A 14906-nucleotide genomic window follows, 5' to 3' on the forward strand; every position below is an offset into this window, starting at 1 on the left:
AGCTAAATATCCAAGTTCATCACTTGTAATTTCTGCTTTCCACAAAACAACAGAACACAGTTTGGCTAAGTTTTTTGCCACCTTATACCAAGGATCATCTTTCCATCAGTTTCCAAGAACATGTTCCTCATTTCACCTGATAACTCATGAGAACCCCTTGTGTGTCCACCTTTCCGTTAAGAATCTCAAGGCAATCTAGGCTTTTTCTAACGTGAACCTTGAACCCCTTTCCACCTCAACCCATTACCCTGTTCCCAAGTTACTTCCACCTTTTTAGGGGCTTGTTACAGCAGCACCACAATTCTCTGTGCCAAAATCTTTACTAGCCAGGATTCTCCAGAAGCCAACAGGATGTGTGTGTGTGTGTGTGTGTGTGTGTATAAAATTATATATGTAGAGAGACAGACAGATGGACAAAGGCACAGACATAGAGAGAGACAGAGATTTTAAGGAATTGGCTCCACATGATTGTGAAGCCTTGGTAAGGACACAATCTGATGCTGTGCATAGTGTATTTTACGCAAATTAACCTTAGTTAAGTTGATTTGATAATAACAATAATATCACTTACCTGGTAGAATTATTTAAGTAATAAATAACTGATGATGTCAGCTCAGGAACTGTTTACTTGATGATAGTTTTTTTAAAAACCAGCCTCTGGGTTTTCTAAGTAAACCTGATTCCTTCAGTTGGCTATCTTTTTAACTTATATTTTCTCCTTAGGCCTTTATATTCTTAAAGGAAACTCAGACTGTTTTCTCAGAGCTCATGAGGTTAATCAACTCAAATTATAGGTGGCAAAATCACATGGAGTCTCAGCATATTTATATGGTGGATGAGAATTTTGTATTCTTGAATGCATTAAATCAAGCCAAGGGTCTGATATTATAAGCATTTGGGATTTCTTCTCTCAGATGGATTTTTTTTCTTCAAAAAAACTGATTGGTGCAAACCTGTCTCAGATTTAATGGTTAAAACCAGATGTACTTATGAAAGCGCTTACCCCCTATGTGTAATTGGGACAGGCTCCGCTTCCCCACCAAACTAAAGGAATAGAAATTATAAATGTCCAATGAATATTTGCTGAATATGCCTTTTAAGAGCCAATCTTTGCTTTACTTTGATTGAGCAGCACAGCACCATCTTCCCTACATTTTTTTACAGTATAATTTTATCTGACTCAGTTGGAACATGTTGCTGTATCAGAAATGGTTCTCCTTTCAAAAAGTTTATAGTATCAGTGGGCCAAAGACAAAGCATGCTCATTTTCAGAATAGAGAGAAACTATAGAAAGTTTTATGTTATGTTTGAGTAACAAATAAGTACTAGGGAAAACAATCTGAAGATGTTCAGGAACCAGAGATCTCATAGTGGGCTGTAGTGTTGGAATGTTTTTATAGTGAAGGGGACACAGATGTCACAAAAGCCGTGGTCAGATAATCAACTCAAGTGTCGTAAAGGAGAGATGTCCTGCATACAATAAATATTTTAAGGACAATAGAATTCATTTACCTAGTTGTACTTTCAGGATATCTGTAATTCATTTTCTAATATTAGGTACCTTTGGGAAATAATGGTCTTTGCAATTGCAAGAAGTTTTCGTTAGCATAGTTAGATATTGTTCTGGTGGCTTATTACAACTAAAGTTTATTTTCACTATATTACATGCCCACTGCTTGCCAATACTGATGGAGAGGGGAGAGGGATCTGCTCCATTCACTCAGGGACCAGCTGATAGATGCTCTCCACGTGATGCGCTCTCTGTGTCAACTGAAATTCAAAAATATCTGGGTCTCCATGACAGAGGAAGAGACAACTATATGATCGTGCATTAGGCTCTTATACACTTTGGGCAAGAAGTGATATTCTCATTTCTGCCCACAGCCCATTGATAAGATGCAGTTGCAGTCCTGTCAAAGTGAAAAGGGGTTGGAAAATGTGGGTGAGCAGAGAGAATGTGTGTTTAGGATTACAGCTCTGGCACAGTTTGCTTATTCCTTTATTAAAGGAATAGACATTCCTTTGTTCCCTTCTTCTCATACAGAACATAGCCATCCCTTTCCCAGGGGAGGCAACTGAAGTTCCAAGTTTGAACCAATAAGCTCATGATGGGTCAAAGTCTGGAATCCCTAAATATTGCAAAAGTGTGGTTGCATTAAGTCCAGATATTCTTTCCTTGGTCAAAAGAACTATGAACAAAGAGCCTATTTATCACCTGCCAGGCACCTAACAGAACAGAGAAAGAATAACCATAACAAATACTCCCATCAGGAAAGGTGATGGTCCTGAAAAATTCTTCAATTCCATCAGTTAGACACCGTGAGTTCCCTCTACCCTTGGCATGGATTTATTTCTTGATAAGGTTGTGATCGTGACCTTTGGAAAGATCTTTACCTATGCTTCTCCGTGGCCCTTAGCCCTATCTTCTTGTGCTCTTGTTTTCCATTATCCTCCTTGACTACATTTGAAGAGAGTGTTAAGGAATATACTCTCCTTAATCTGTACTGCTTTTTTCTGTTCCCTTCCTGCTCCAAGAATTCTTGAGGCTTAAGAATCATTTTTTTTTATAAGAATTTTTAGTCCAAGTTTGTTAAATCTTGCCAGTACAAATGTCTTTAAATAAAATAGTAGACTTGTTATGTATTTGAGTCTAGTCAAGTCCATGTTCCAGTAACCATTACCAGATTGTCCTTTTGAAGGAAAAGTTCCAGGCTCTGCTATATTTTACTGATTTCCCACCAACTCTCTCTTCCTATTTCTTTCTTCATTCTCTCTCCCTCTCCCTCACTTTTTTTTTCTCCCTCCCTCCATTGGCACTATAGTTTTTGTAAAATAACTATTTTTCATCTGACCTTAACCTGATTATTTCCCTAAGTAATTTTTTATCTAATAGAAAAATGTAGTGGGTCGGGATATCCTTAATTTGATTTTTGCTGTCATATACTTAGCCATTTGAGAGATATGGGCTGTTATGTGACCTTATTCTAACTTTGCTTCAGAGTTGAGTTTATTTATTTTTATTTTACTTCATATTTTTTAATTTAATCTATAATTACATACAGTAAAATTTAGAGAGTATAGTTAGTTTACAATTCTCTGAGTTTTGACAAGCATAAATGGGCATGTAACCATCATGACAATCAAGGTATAAAATAATTCCCTCACATGCACACGCACACACACACACACATTCTCATTCCTTTTTTTTTGTCAGATTCTCCCCAATGCCCAGCTCCTAGAAATGACTGACTCAGTCTCTGAATCAGTTGTGCTATTTCCAATGTCTTATAAAACAAATTGTACAGCATATAGTCTTTTGAGACTGGCTCCTTTCATCCAGCATAGTGCATTTGAGATTTACCTGTTTTCTTGTCTGTATTAGTATTTTTTTTTTATTTTTCTATTGTATGGGTATGCCACAGGTTTTTTATTATTTATTTATTTATTTATTTATTTATTTATTTATTTTCAATTCATTCACCATGCTAGTCGAGTGACATTTGGTTTGTTTCCAGTTTGGGATGATTACGGATACATTTTCTATAAATATTTGTGTGCACGTTTTTATACAAACATAAGTTTTTATTTCTTAGATTCTACCTAAGAGTGGAATTGCTAGGTTGCATGTCAAGTGTATGTTTAACTTTAGGAAAAAACTGCCATATCGGCTCCCAAAGTAGCTGACCCATTTTGCATCTGTATCAGCAATGTGTGAAAATTTTATTTGATCCACAACCTCACCGCCATTTGGTACTGCCAAGTTTTTTATTTCTGTTTTGTTCTGTTTTGCCATTCTAATAGGTTTTACTAGTATCTTATTGTGGTTTTAATTTGCATTTTCCTAATGTTTAATTACATCAAACATATTTCCATGTACTTATTTGCCTCCCATATGCTTTCTTTGGTGAAATATCTGTTCACATCATTTGCCCATTTCTTACTGGGTTGTTTGTTTCCTTATTATTGAGTTTTGCATACTGAGTTAGTTAATATTCCTCTTTGTTTCAAGATAGAACAGTAGAGTAAAAATTTTTTTTTAATCTGTTATCTTTTAACTGGAAATTTTTCTATTGTATGTTGGGAATGGGGCCCAAACTGCAAGCTTTGTATAATCCCTATTGTACCCTTCTGCCTTAGAGATAGAGCACACATTTTCAGAGGGACACATGAGAATCCATACAAGTAGATCAGATTTTTCTTTTTTTTTTTTTAAAGGTTTTATTTATTTGACAGAGAGAAAGACAGCCAGAGAGGGAACACAAGCAGAGGGAGTGGGAGAGGGAGAAGCAGGCTTCCCGCGGAGCAGGGAGCCCAGTGCGGGGCTCAATCCCAGGACCCTGGGATCATGACCTGAGCCAAAGGCAGACACTTAACAACTGAGCCACCCAGGTGCCCCTAGATCAGATTTTTCATTCTTCCTTCAGCTAAATATGACTCTGTTGAAGCTCTGGCCAACAGGATGTATGTGGATGTGATGAGGGCAACTTGTGGAATGCAGTTAAACCTTGAACAACACAGGGGTTAAGGGTATCAGTCCCTGGATAGTCAAAAATCCTTGTATTAACTTTTGACTCCCTCCAAACTGAACTACTGTTTAGCCTATTGTTGACTGGAAGCCTTACTGACAACATAAATAGTCAATTAACACCTATTTTGCACACAATCTGTGTTTTTACAATAAAGTAAGCTAGAGAAAAGTAAATGTTAAGAAAATCATAAGGAAGAGAATATATATTTATAGTCCTGAACTGGATTTATTTAAAAAAATCAATGTGTAAGTGGACCCATGATGTTCAAAGCCATGCTGTTCAAGGGTCAACTGTATATCCTTAAAGAGAGAGCCTGCCCTCTGTTGTCTTCACCTTCACATTGGCTAAAATGTAGTCTTAATGGATGGGGCACCCACATTAATGCTGGACCCTGAAGCTACCTTAAAAATGGTAGCATCTAATGGTAGAACCACACGATAGAAGGAGGGGAATCACCATTCTAGTTTTGAATATTTACTTTCAGACTTTAATAAGAGATACATATTAGCTTGTTTGAACTAGTTTTTTGTTTGTTTGTTTGTTTTAGCTTTTCTGTCCCTTGTAACTGAGCCTCATCCAAACCTACAAGAGACCTTAAGACATCTAGATCTTACATTTCAAGGAAATCTAGGATCTCCTCAAAGATAAATAAAATATTATAGACCAGAAAGATAGAGAAATAGCAAAACCATTTTAAGGAAAAATCATTAATCAAATACTGAGATTTTTGAGGTTATCTATCTTTGAGGAGATATTGTCAGAGGCTTTCCTCTGAACACAAAGAAGGAAAATTTAGTAGGGATAGTATGTACAGAACTGAAGATAAAGGATAAAACGGTTTTTATTTTTCTTCTTGGTTGCATTATTTAGTTTAGTAATGCTTGAACACTTGGCCTACAGAGATAATATTAGGTTTCTGAAACCTTAATACTTATTAACCGGTTGAAGCGGAGGGGAAGGGGCATTTTCTCGCTCAAGGAAGGGCTTCATTAGTGCACTGCTTTGGACAGAAATGTGGAAATAGCCATCAAGCCACAAATTCAGAGCTTCCATTATGTTTATAATGTGCACTCCTACACTTCTACTCACCTCTACCATAGCCCCCATTAAAACTTTTCTTTGTTGACTCTTTTTGAATCTTGTTTTCATTATTTTTACATTCTGAATTCCCAGTCCTTGGTGACATCAGAGAACATTTGAAACAGTATTTGCTCAATGAATGGAAATACATGTGACTGCCACCTGGACCGTCGGACCTGGCTCTAGCCTTGAAAATCCACCAGGTATCTGTTCAATATTTGTTCATCTTCTTTATACACCCAAACCTCAGATGAGGTGGAACTCACCCCCATGTCTGGGCCAAGCACCCACAAAGGAGTTCTGTCCAACCTGCTCTATATTCTTTACCCCGTCAGAGATCAAGAGAGCAAAGGAGATTCTAACATAGGGTGTCCAAGTGCTAGGCAATGTGTGGGCAAAGGATTCACAGGGATGTTTTAGCCATTAAGGGTTTAAGCCACTATCCTGAGAGACAAAGACAGAAGCATGTACTCCAAAAAATCTCTCTGTGACAATAAGAAGAACCAGCAGAATGTACTTTGGTCATGGAGAGAAAATTAATTTAGACTGTGAATGAGATCAGGGAACGTGAAAGTAACAAGTTTACTCTTGGGTAGATTATTCAAAGGCAGATATTGGGTAGCCTACATTCCAGGAAGGTGGACTAGACTGATCAGAGAGGAATAAAGGGCAGGAAATTGTCCTATCTACCTTTTCTTTAGTTACTTTGCTATGTTAGCCAAGTTTGTTCAAATGGTACAAGCCTGTTCAAGAAAAGATGTAGATGCCTGTAGGCAAGAGCCCTGGATGCTCCTTTCCGGTTACAAGTCATATCTTTCTCGTTCTCTGTCTTGACTCTGAGCTCTTAGGTATAAGCCTACTGCTAGCAGTTAAAAAAAAAAAAAAAAAAAAAAAAAAGATTTTATTTATTTTATTTGAAAGAGAGAGCACAAGCAGGGGGAGCTGCAGAGTGCGAGGGAGAAGCAAGCTCCCTGCTGAGGACCCTGGGATCATGACCTGAGCTAAAGGCGATACTTAACTGACTGAGCCCCTCAGGCGCCCCATACCGCTAGCACTTTGGATGTATTTTCCCCAGCACTTGATTTTTTTCATTATAAAAAGATTTTGGAGTGAACTCATTCTCTGTTTTTTGTTTTTGTTTTTTTGTTTTGTTTTGTTTTTTTTGGTGTCCTGCTCATGTTATAGTCCTTGCCACTTAAGCAAAAACACCTTCTTGACCTTCAAATGCCAGCTCTGACATTTTTGCCTGAGAGTTCTTCTGGCTTCTGGACCTGTGAGGAGTTAATCCATCCCACCTCATGAGGAAACCATCACTCATACACTGATGGGATTTGGCCCATAAATACTCCAGGTCCCTTGACCCTCAGGTAGGATAACCGTGAGGTATGTGTTCTCCCTTCACTTCCAGAGTTTACCCAGTAGGATTAAGCTCTAGTTAGTTGTGCACAATGAAGCTGGCTTGATAGGGCACCCTGAAAGCCTGCTTTCCCTTCCGTTTTCTGCATCCTTGTTTACCTACCAGGGGCTTGTTTCTTTAATTCCATAATCAACAAATTACACTTGAAACTTTGCTTTAGACTCTGCTTATAGGGAAATACTCATGTTAAACCCTTATTCTTTTCCAAAAAGCATTAGATATTAACTCAAGCTGCTACTCATATCTGGCCAGATCAGGTATCTGGCCTATTTTACCTAAGTATAGATATAGATATATAAATCACATAGAAAATATAAATGTATATAAAACATATGCATATATATTACATACTTTTACATTATATATGTAAGTCTGGATTCAGCTCATTCATGCAATTGTAAGTAGTTCAAAGTAGAATCCTATTATTGCTTTTAAGCATCTATCTTTTTGATCTTGTGCAAATTAAGAGAACTTACTTTTTCACTCCCCGTGTCTCTAAATCAATTGAACAAAAGTATAATCACATTAGTGTGCAATACTAAAAGGATCAGATCTAGGTATACACATTAAATTAGAATTCTCACCATGTTGCAAGAAGTAACTTTTGAGTTTTCCGCCTTATTCTTCTTGGAAATTTCCCTAATAGCATTTGTTTTTGTCCTGCTAAGGCTGATCAGCATTTTGTCGTTAGCTATTGAAGTCTAAGTGAAGTTGTTTTCAGTATCTTTTGGGGGTTGCTCCCTGTATGTGTGTTACATAGAAGGCAGAAAAGCCATGGGAGTAATGTGCATGAAACTAGGGAGTTTAAGCCTAAAAAGCTACATAGATTATAAGGGGATGACTGAAAGGAAACCTGAAAATAATGGAAAAGCTCAGAAGGTGGTTTGCCTCTGAAATCTATATAATGTTCCAAAGGGATTACATTGATTACTTCACATGCGCAAACTCCTGCATTTTATTGCTACTACACTTTAATGTTTTAGGAAATAAGCATACTGGGATAGATCACTGGATTTTGGTTTCATGGTGGATTTGGGAAAGGCTTGTTCCTTGTAAACATGAGGAACACTCTCTGAGCTACCCCAAAATCAATGGCAATCAAAGCGACGTGACACAATGCTGTAGTCTCCACTTCATCTTCAGTGACTCCAGGGTGTTCCTCCCAGAGGGAAGAAGGCTGTGTACTACCAAGAGGTAGCTGTTGGGAAACCAATGGGAAACCAATGCCTTTGAAAATCAAGTCTTTCAATTTCACCATATGCTTTCTAGTGTCTTCACTGTTTTTCTTCTCAAGGCTCAACACCCACATTTTCTCCATTTATTTATTATGATCTGTTTCTTCAGATCATCAAAATCTGGTCACTTCTCTAAGTACACCTGTCTACCGCTCAAAAAAGAATGCTGACTCCTGGTCATAGTCTGATAGCCGAGCAGGACTTGGCATTTACACCATTGGTCTCCCCATCCAGCACTCAGAGACACTGCAGATTCTGTCAGTAGTTTTAGGAAACAGGGGTCACAGAAGAGGTTTCACAGTAGAAAGATTTCAATAGGAAAATATAAATATTATTATAATAAAATGATGCATTACCCCATGTAGGTAGAATTCTAAAATGTTCCCCAAGATTCTCAGCCTCTAGTGTATACACACCTGCTGCCAGTCATTCAATCAAGCACTAATTGAGGTGTTGCTGTGAAGGGATGTTGCAGGTGTAATTAAGTTCCCAAATCAGTTGGCTTTAAGATAAGATTATACTTGGTGGGCCCAACCTAATCAGGTGAGCCCTTCAAGGGGACTAGAATCCTTCAGGGACAAAATATTGGAAAGGTAAGAAAGGTCTGACACGAGGAGGAGGTTCTACTGCTGGCTTTGAAGATGGAGGGTATCACGTGGTAAGGAATGGTGAGTGGCTCCTAAGAGCTGACTGTGACCCCCATCCAAGAGCCAGTAAGAAGACCTGGATCCCAGTTTCATACTTGTAAGATAATGGATTCAGCCAACAGCCACTGAATTTAGAAGTAGATTCTTCTCCAGAGTCTTCAGATAAGAATGCAACCTGGCCAATACCTTGAGTATAAGACCCTGACCAGAGAACTTAAGACTTGCCTCAAATTCTGACCCTACAGAACTGTAAGGTAGTAACTGGTGTTGTTTAAGCTGCTATATTTGTGATAAGTTGTTACAAAGTGATAGAAAATGAATATACTCCCCCATCCCTTGCTAGACTCATTCCTCCTCCTGGACCAGCAAATTTTGTGTCACTTAGCTCTACTGAGGTGGTTTGCCTGGATGCTGGTTATCTTCACCGAAGCTTGAGGGATCCTGCTCTTACAAAGTGCACAATCCCATAACTATGAAGAGCCAGCTTCTGGCATCAGATGCTTTGAGTTTGAATCCTGTCTCTGCCATCTTCTGTCTGTGGAAACTTGGATACATTGCTGAACCCCTCTGACCCACAGCTGGCTTAGTTTTAGCAGGGGTAAAAGAGTAGTACTCTCAAACAAAACACTTTTCCTTATGCACGTTCAGTGTTCAGCATGCATGCTTGCACATGTTAGGTAACCGTCTGAGGCCTGATATAAATATAAATTATAAAAATAAGTGAATGCACAACTTGATAGAGTCCAAACTTCAAATCAGTGAACCTTTCATAAACCCTTTCTCTCTGCCACACTGTTGGAATAAACATAAGATGGGAAAATGTCACAACCTTTACTTTCAAAGCTCCTCCAAATAAGTGAGAAAAACTGACACAGAAGCAAAGATATCACTAATATCTTTTAACATGGCCAGTGAAAAAGAGACTGCAAGACAGAGATAACGTTAGGAATTATTAGCTCTCAGCTGGGATGGAGGGCAGGAAAGGAAGGAAAGGCTTTCTTAGGCATGTTGACATTAGATTCGGGTTTTGAAGAATGAATAGAAGTTGATCAAATAGTCAAAGACTAGAAATGCATCCCAAGCAGAGATAGTAGATTGTACAATGTCTCTGAGATACTAAATATTATGGAGTGTATTAGGTCTCATAGAGATTCTAACAGCAGAAAGAAAGCTTAGCCAGATTAAGCTCACAAGATATTATGTTGAATCACATTCAAGCACATCTGAGGGAGAATTTCTTTTAGGCATGATGAAATCCAGGGGCTCATACAGTGTTGTAAGGGATTATATATATCTACTGATTGATTGACTGGCCTTCTATCTATCATCTATCTACCCACTATCTATCTATCTATCTATCTATCATCTATCTATCTATCTATCTATCTATCTATCTATCTATCTATCATCATTATCTATCATCAGTATCTATCATCTATCTATCTATCATCTATCTATCTTTATTTTTCTACCATATTCTATTTAACTATCATCTATCTATCTCTCCCCCTTCTCTCTTTCTTGACTCTTTTATCACTATTTTGGCTTTATTCACAAATGAATAGGATCACTTCATATGATAAAAATACGGTTTGTACTTCAAAGCCTAAATTCTAATGGTTGCCAAGCTAGAAGCAGAAAGATTCTGTTTCACAAAAACCATGTACTAGTTTTCAGTGATGACTTAGGCCCATGTGAACTCACCTTGAATGGAGTCCCATGGCCTGCTTAGACCATATGCTTCTTTTGGCAAGACATTGAGATGGACAATCCCCAAGAAACCACATTAAATATGTGCTTCCATTTCCCAAAGGAGTATAGGTGGTTTTGCCAGAAGAAACCAGAAGGACTGCCGGCTATATTAAAACAAATAGAAAATATAAAAGACGTGGTATCACTGGATCATAAAAAGGGATGGGTAAAATCCTGATGCATCTTTTTCATACACTAAGGAGTTTCAACCTTCACCTGCAAGTGAAGAGGAATTTGTGAAGGACTTTAGTCAGTGGAAAGCGTTGCTTGAATTCTATGCTTTCACGCTCTCATACTTAATTTTTTTTTTTTTAATTTATTTGTGAGAGAGAGAATGAGAGACAGAGAGCATGAGAGGGAGGAGGGTCAGAGGGAAAAGCAGACCCCCTGCTGAGCAGGGAGCCCGATGCGGGACTCGATCCCGGGACTCCAGGATCATGACCTGAGCCGAAGGCAGTCGCTTAACCAACTGAGCCACCCAGGCGCCCCTCACGCTCTCATACTGATGTCATGGTGGTAGATGTGCAGCTGTGATGAGCATGGCGGATGGACTTCAGGGTCCCTAGAAAGCACGGGATGCAGATGGCTATCCCTCGGCACACTGAGCAATGGAAATCCAGAGACAAGCCTGGTAGGGACTGATCTGCTTTCTGGCCTTTCCACTTAGCATTCATAATCTTCAGATGCATGGCTGCTAGCAACCACGTCTTCCGACGCAAAGGTCAACATGAAAGAGCATCTTATCTTTAGAATAAAAAAAAAAAAAATCGCAAAAAAAAAAAAGAGCATCTTAAGTAGCACATCAAAATGACGTTTTGCAATTTGGCATAATTGCTTGCTTAAGTGCTTGTATATTACATTATCTTTGCTTTCAAGGGCTGATGTTACTGCCAATTCTCCTATTCTTCAGTTCCTTTCATAAAATTTTGCTATTTTCTAATAGCTGAGGGTTTCTTGTTTGTGAGGCAGCCTCCACACTGTCATTATTTTAGTGTTTTGATTGCAGTGTCTGTGCATCATTTTATACCTCTAAAAACATCATTCAGGGTAAAAAAAAATGCCTCATGAGTTAGAACCCTATATTCATCTGTCCGTTAGCTTGTGAATACAGTCAGTCACCAGTGTGTTCAGTATGTACCCCCTGTGTACACTGAGAAAAGCAGTGTGCCATGGGAGGTGGAAACGGCTGTGTCCCCGTCCTGTGAGTGTAGAGAGTCGGGCAAGAGCAGTGGGGTGTCTCCACCAGCTGCTATGAAGGGAAAAGGAATCAGGATCAAATTATTTAAAAAGAAAGTGTAATATACAAAAGCTACTTCAAGAAAACTCTTTTTCTATAATGAGGCCAACATTAAACTTAGAAAAGAGCTTGTCAGGGGTGCCTGGGTGGCTCAGTTGGTTAAGTGTCTGCCTTCGGCTCAGGTCATGATCCTGGGGTCCTGGAATCGAGTCCAGCGTCAGGCTCCCGGCTTACCCATGAGCCTGCATCTCCTTCTCCCTCTGCTGCACCCCCTGCTTGTGTGCACATGCTCTCTCTCTCTGTCAAGTAAATAAATAAAATCTTAAAATAAATAATAAATAAATAAATAAATAAATAAATAAATAAGAAATAAGAGCATGTCAGACCCTTGCAGGACAGCGACCAGGTTCAAGGCATTCATTGCCATCGGAGATTACAATGGACATGTCCGTCGGGATGTCAAGTGCTCCAGGGAGGTAGCCACTGCCATCCGTGTGGGGCCATCATCCCGGCCAGAACTTCCACCGCCCCCATGTGGTGAGGCTACTGGGGGAACAAGATCGGCAAGCCCCATAACGTCCCATGCAAGGTGACCGGCACTGTGGCTCTGTCGGTGCCACCCATCCCTGTTCCCAGGGGCACTGACATCGTCTCAGCCCCTGTGCCCAGGAAGCTACTGGCGATGGCCAGTATTGATGACTGTGACGCCTCAGCCAGGAGCTACACTGTCATGCTGGGCAACTTCACCAACGCCCCTTCTGATGCCATTTCCAAGACCTACAGCTCCCTCACCCCTGACCTCTGGAAAGAGACTGTGTTCACCAAGTCTCCCTACCAGGAATTCACTGACCATCTTGTAAAGACCCCACCAGACTCTCCATGCAGAGGACCCAGGTTCCAGGTGTGGCCACCACATAGATTTATAAAAGAAAAATAAAGTGAAGTAAAGCCTATTAAAAATAAATAAAAGAGTCGTGCTTCAAACTTGTTGCTTGAGGCATTGTGGAGATGCTCAGACTCTCACTCAAAATGGTTCACTGGGTTTTCCAACAACCTGTTGCAAGTGAGGTTCTCCAGAAAGCTGACTCTGAGATGGAGCGTTGAATCCGGGACAGTGACCAGGGGTCTCCTTGGAGTCAACACCTGTGGAAGTTGGAGGATGAGAGAAGAATTAAGGAGGGAGTGGGTGGGCTGTGGTGCCCTCTCTGTGGAAGATTTAGCCTTGCCAGGAGTTCTGCAGGTGGGACAACAAGGAAAAGCTATTGTGCTCTGGGTAGGAGGGTCAGATCTTCATGCACCTGTTTCGATCAGTCACTAGATGCTAGCCACCCCAGAGAGGGTGGGACATTGTGCAAGCAGCTCTCTGGAGGCGAGACAGTCCCCAAGGAGAACTGACAGCTGAGGGTTGTCTGCTGTAAGCCCCCCACCCCCACTCCAGCAACTGGGTGTAAAGCTTTATTTTTGAATGAGGGTCTGAACACTCTACTACAGAGTCCCCTATATCACCGTTGTCTGCCAGACTATGTTCAATGGAAATATTACCTCTTACAGAGACTGGGATCAATTTTCCCTGAGCATTTATTTGGTGAACACATCTAGGTTGGATGCACAGAGGAAAGATACCCTTGATCAGAAACAACTGCACTGTTATATGAGCAGGATTAATCTTTCATTATGCTTAGCTACTAAAATTAGGATTTTGTATGGGCAGCCAGCTTTATCCTGATACATGCTTTAATTCTTCCTATATATTAACTGTAATTTAATTCAAAATCTAATTTTTGAGCCTCATCTCTAAGTCAAAATGATACTACTACTACTAGTAGTACATTTACTACTAACTAATTATATTCATTAAGCATTTTCTTTTTCTTTTTTTTTTAAGATTTTATTTATTCATTTGAGACACAGAGTACAGAGAGAGAGAGAGAGCATGAGCAGGGAGAGAGGCAGAGGGAGAGGGAGAAGCAGGCTCCCCGCTGAGCCAGGAGTCCAATGTGGGGCTTGATCCCAGGACCCTGGGATCATGACCCGAGCCGAAGGCAGACGCTTAACCATCTGAGCCACCCAGGCGCCCCTAATTAAGCATTTTCTTTGTGTCATGAGCTAATCTGAGCAATTTGCATGTAATAACACATTTCACCCTTACAGTGAATCTATGTGGTGCATAATATAATCATCTTCATTATATAAATGAGGAACCCAAGGCACAGAAAGGGTAAGTAACTCACCCAAAGTTGCACAGATTTTATGTCGAGGAGCTAGAACTTGTACCCAGGTATTTTGGCTCCAATGTCTGTGCTTAAATACACTCTCTGCCATTGAAGATCTCATCATTAATGGAGTCTTGCAGTTGACTGGTTGCATTAATTATTCACTTCTATCTGCATTCATGCCCTTTGCAATATGACCCTGAAGTGCCCTCCCATTCCCAGGGGAATGGGCTGCTCTACCGTTAACTCTGGTTTAAGCCAAGTCACTAGTATTGTCCAAAGTGTCTTTGGAAATGTGATGCAAGTAGGGTTCCTGGGTGGCACAGTCAGTTAAATGTCTGACTCTTGGTTTCCGCTCAGGTCATGATCCCAGGGTCCTGAGATCAAGCCCAATGTTGGCTCCTCACTCAGCAGGGAGTCTGCTTAAGATTCTCTCTTCCTCTTCCTGCTCTTTCTCTCTCAAGTAAATAAATAAATCTTTAAAGGGAAGAAAGAAAGAACAAAGAAAGAAAGAAAGAAAGAAAGAAAGAAAGAAAGAAAGAAAGAAAGAAAGAAAGGAAGGAAGGAAGAAGAAAGGAAGAAAGAAAGAAAGAAGAAAGAAAGAAAGAAAGGAAAGAAAGAAAGAAAGAAAGAAAGAAAGAAAGAAAGAAAGAAAGAAGAAAGAAAGGAAGAAAGAAAGAAAGAAAGAAGAAAGAAAGAAAGAGGAAGGGAGGAAGGAAGGAAGGGAGGGAGGAAGAAAAAAGAAAGAAAGAAAGGAGAAAGGAAAAGAAAGAAGAAAAAGAAGAAAGAAAGAAAA

The 14906-nt window shown here is 39.7% G+C and overlaps 1 pseudogene; it reads left to right on the top strand.

The window, feature by feature from the left end:
- The first annotated feature begins 12274 nt into the window (after nucleotides 1-12274).
- Nucleotides 12275-12815, top strand: LOC118010170 (annotated as a pseudogene).
- The last annotated feature ends 2091 nt before the right edge of the window (nucleotides 12816-14906 follow it).

The sequence above is a fragment of the Mirounga leonina genome, unplaced genomic scaffold, assembly GCF_011800145.1.
Source record: "Mirounga leonina isolate KUSES-001 unplaced genomic scaffold, KU_Mleo_1.0 Mir_129, whole genome shotgun sequence".
NCBI classification, from domain to species: Eukaryota; Metazoa; Chordata; class Mammalia; order Carnivora; family Phocidae; genus Mirounga; species Mirounga leonina.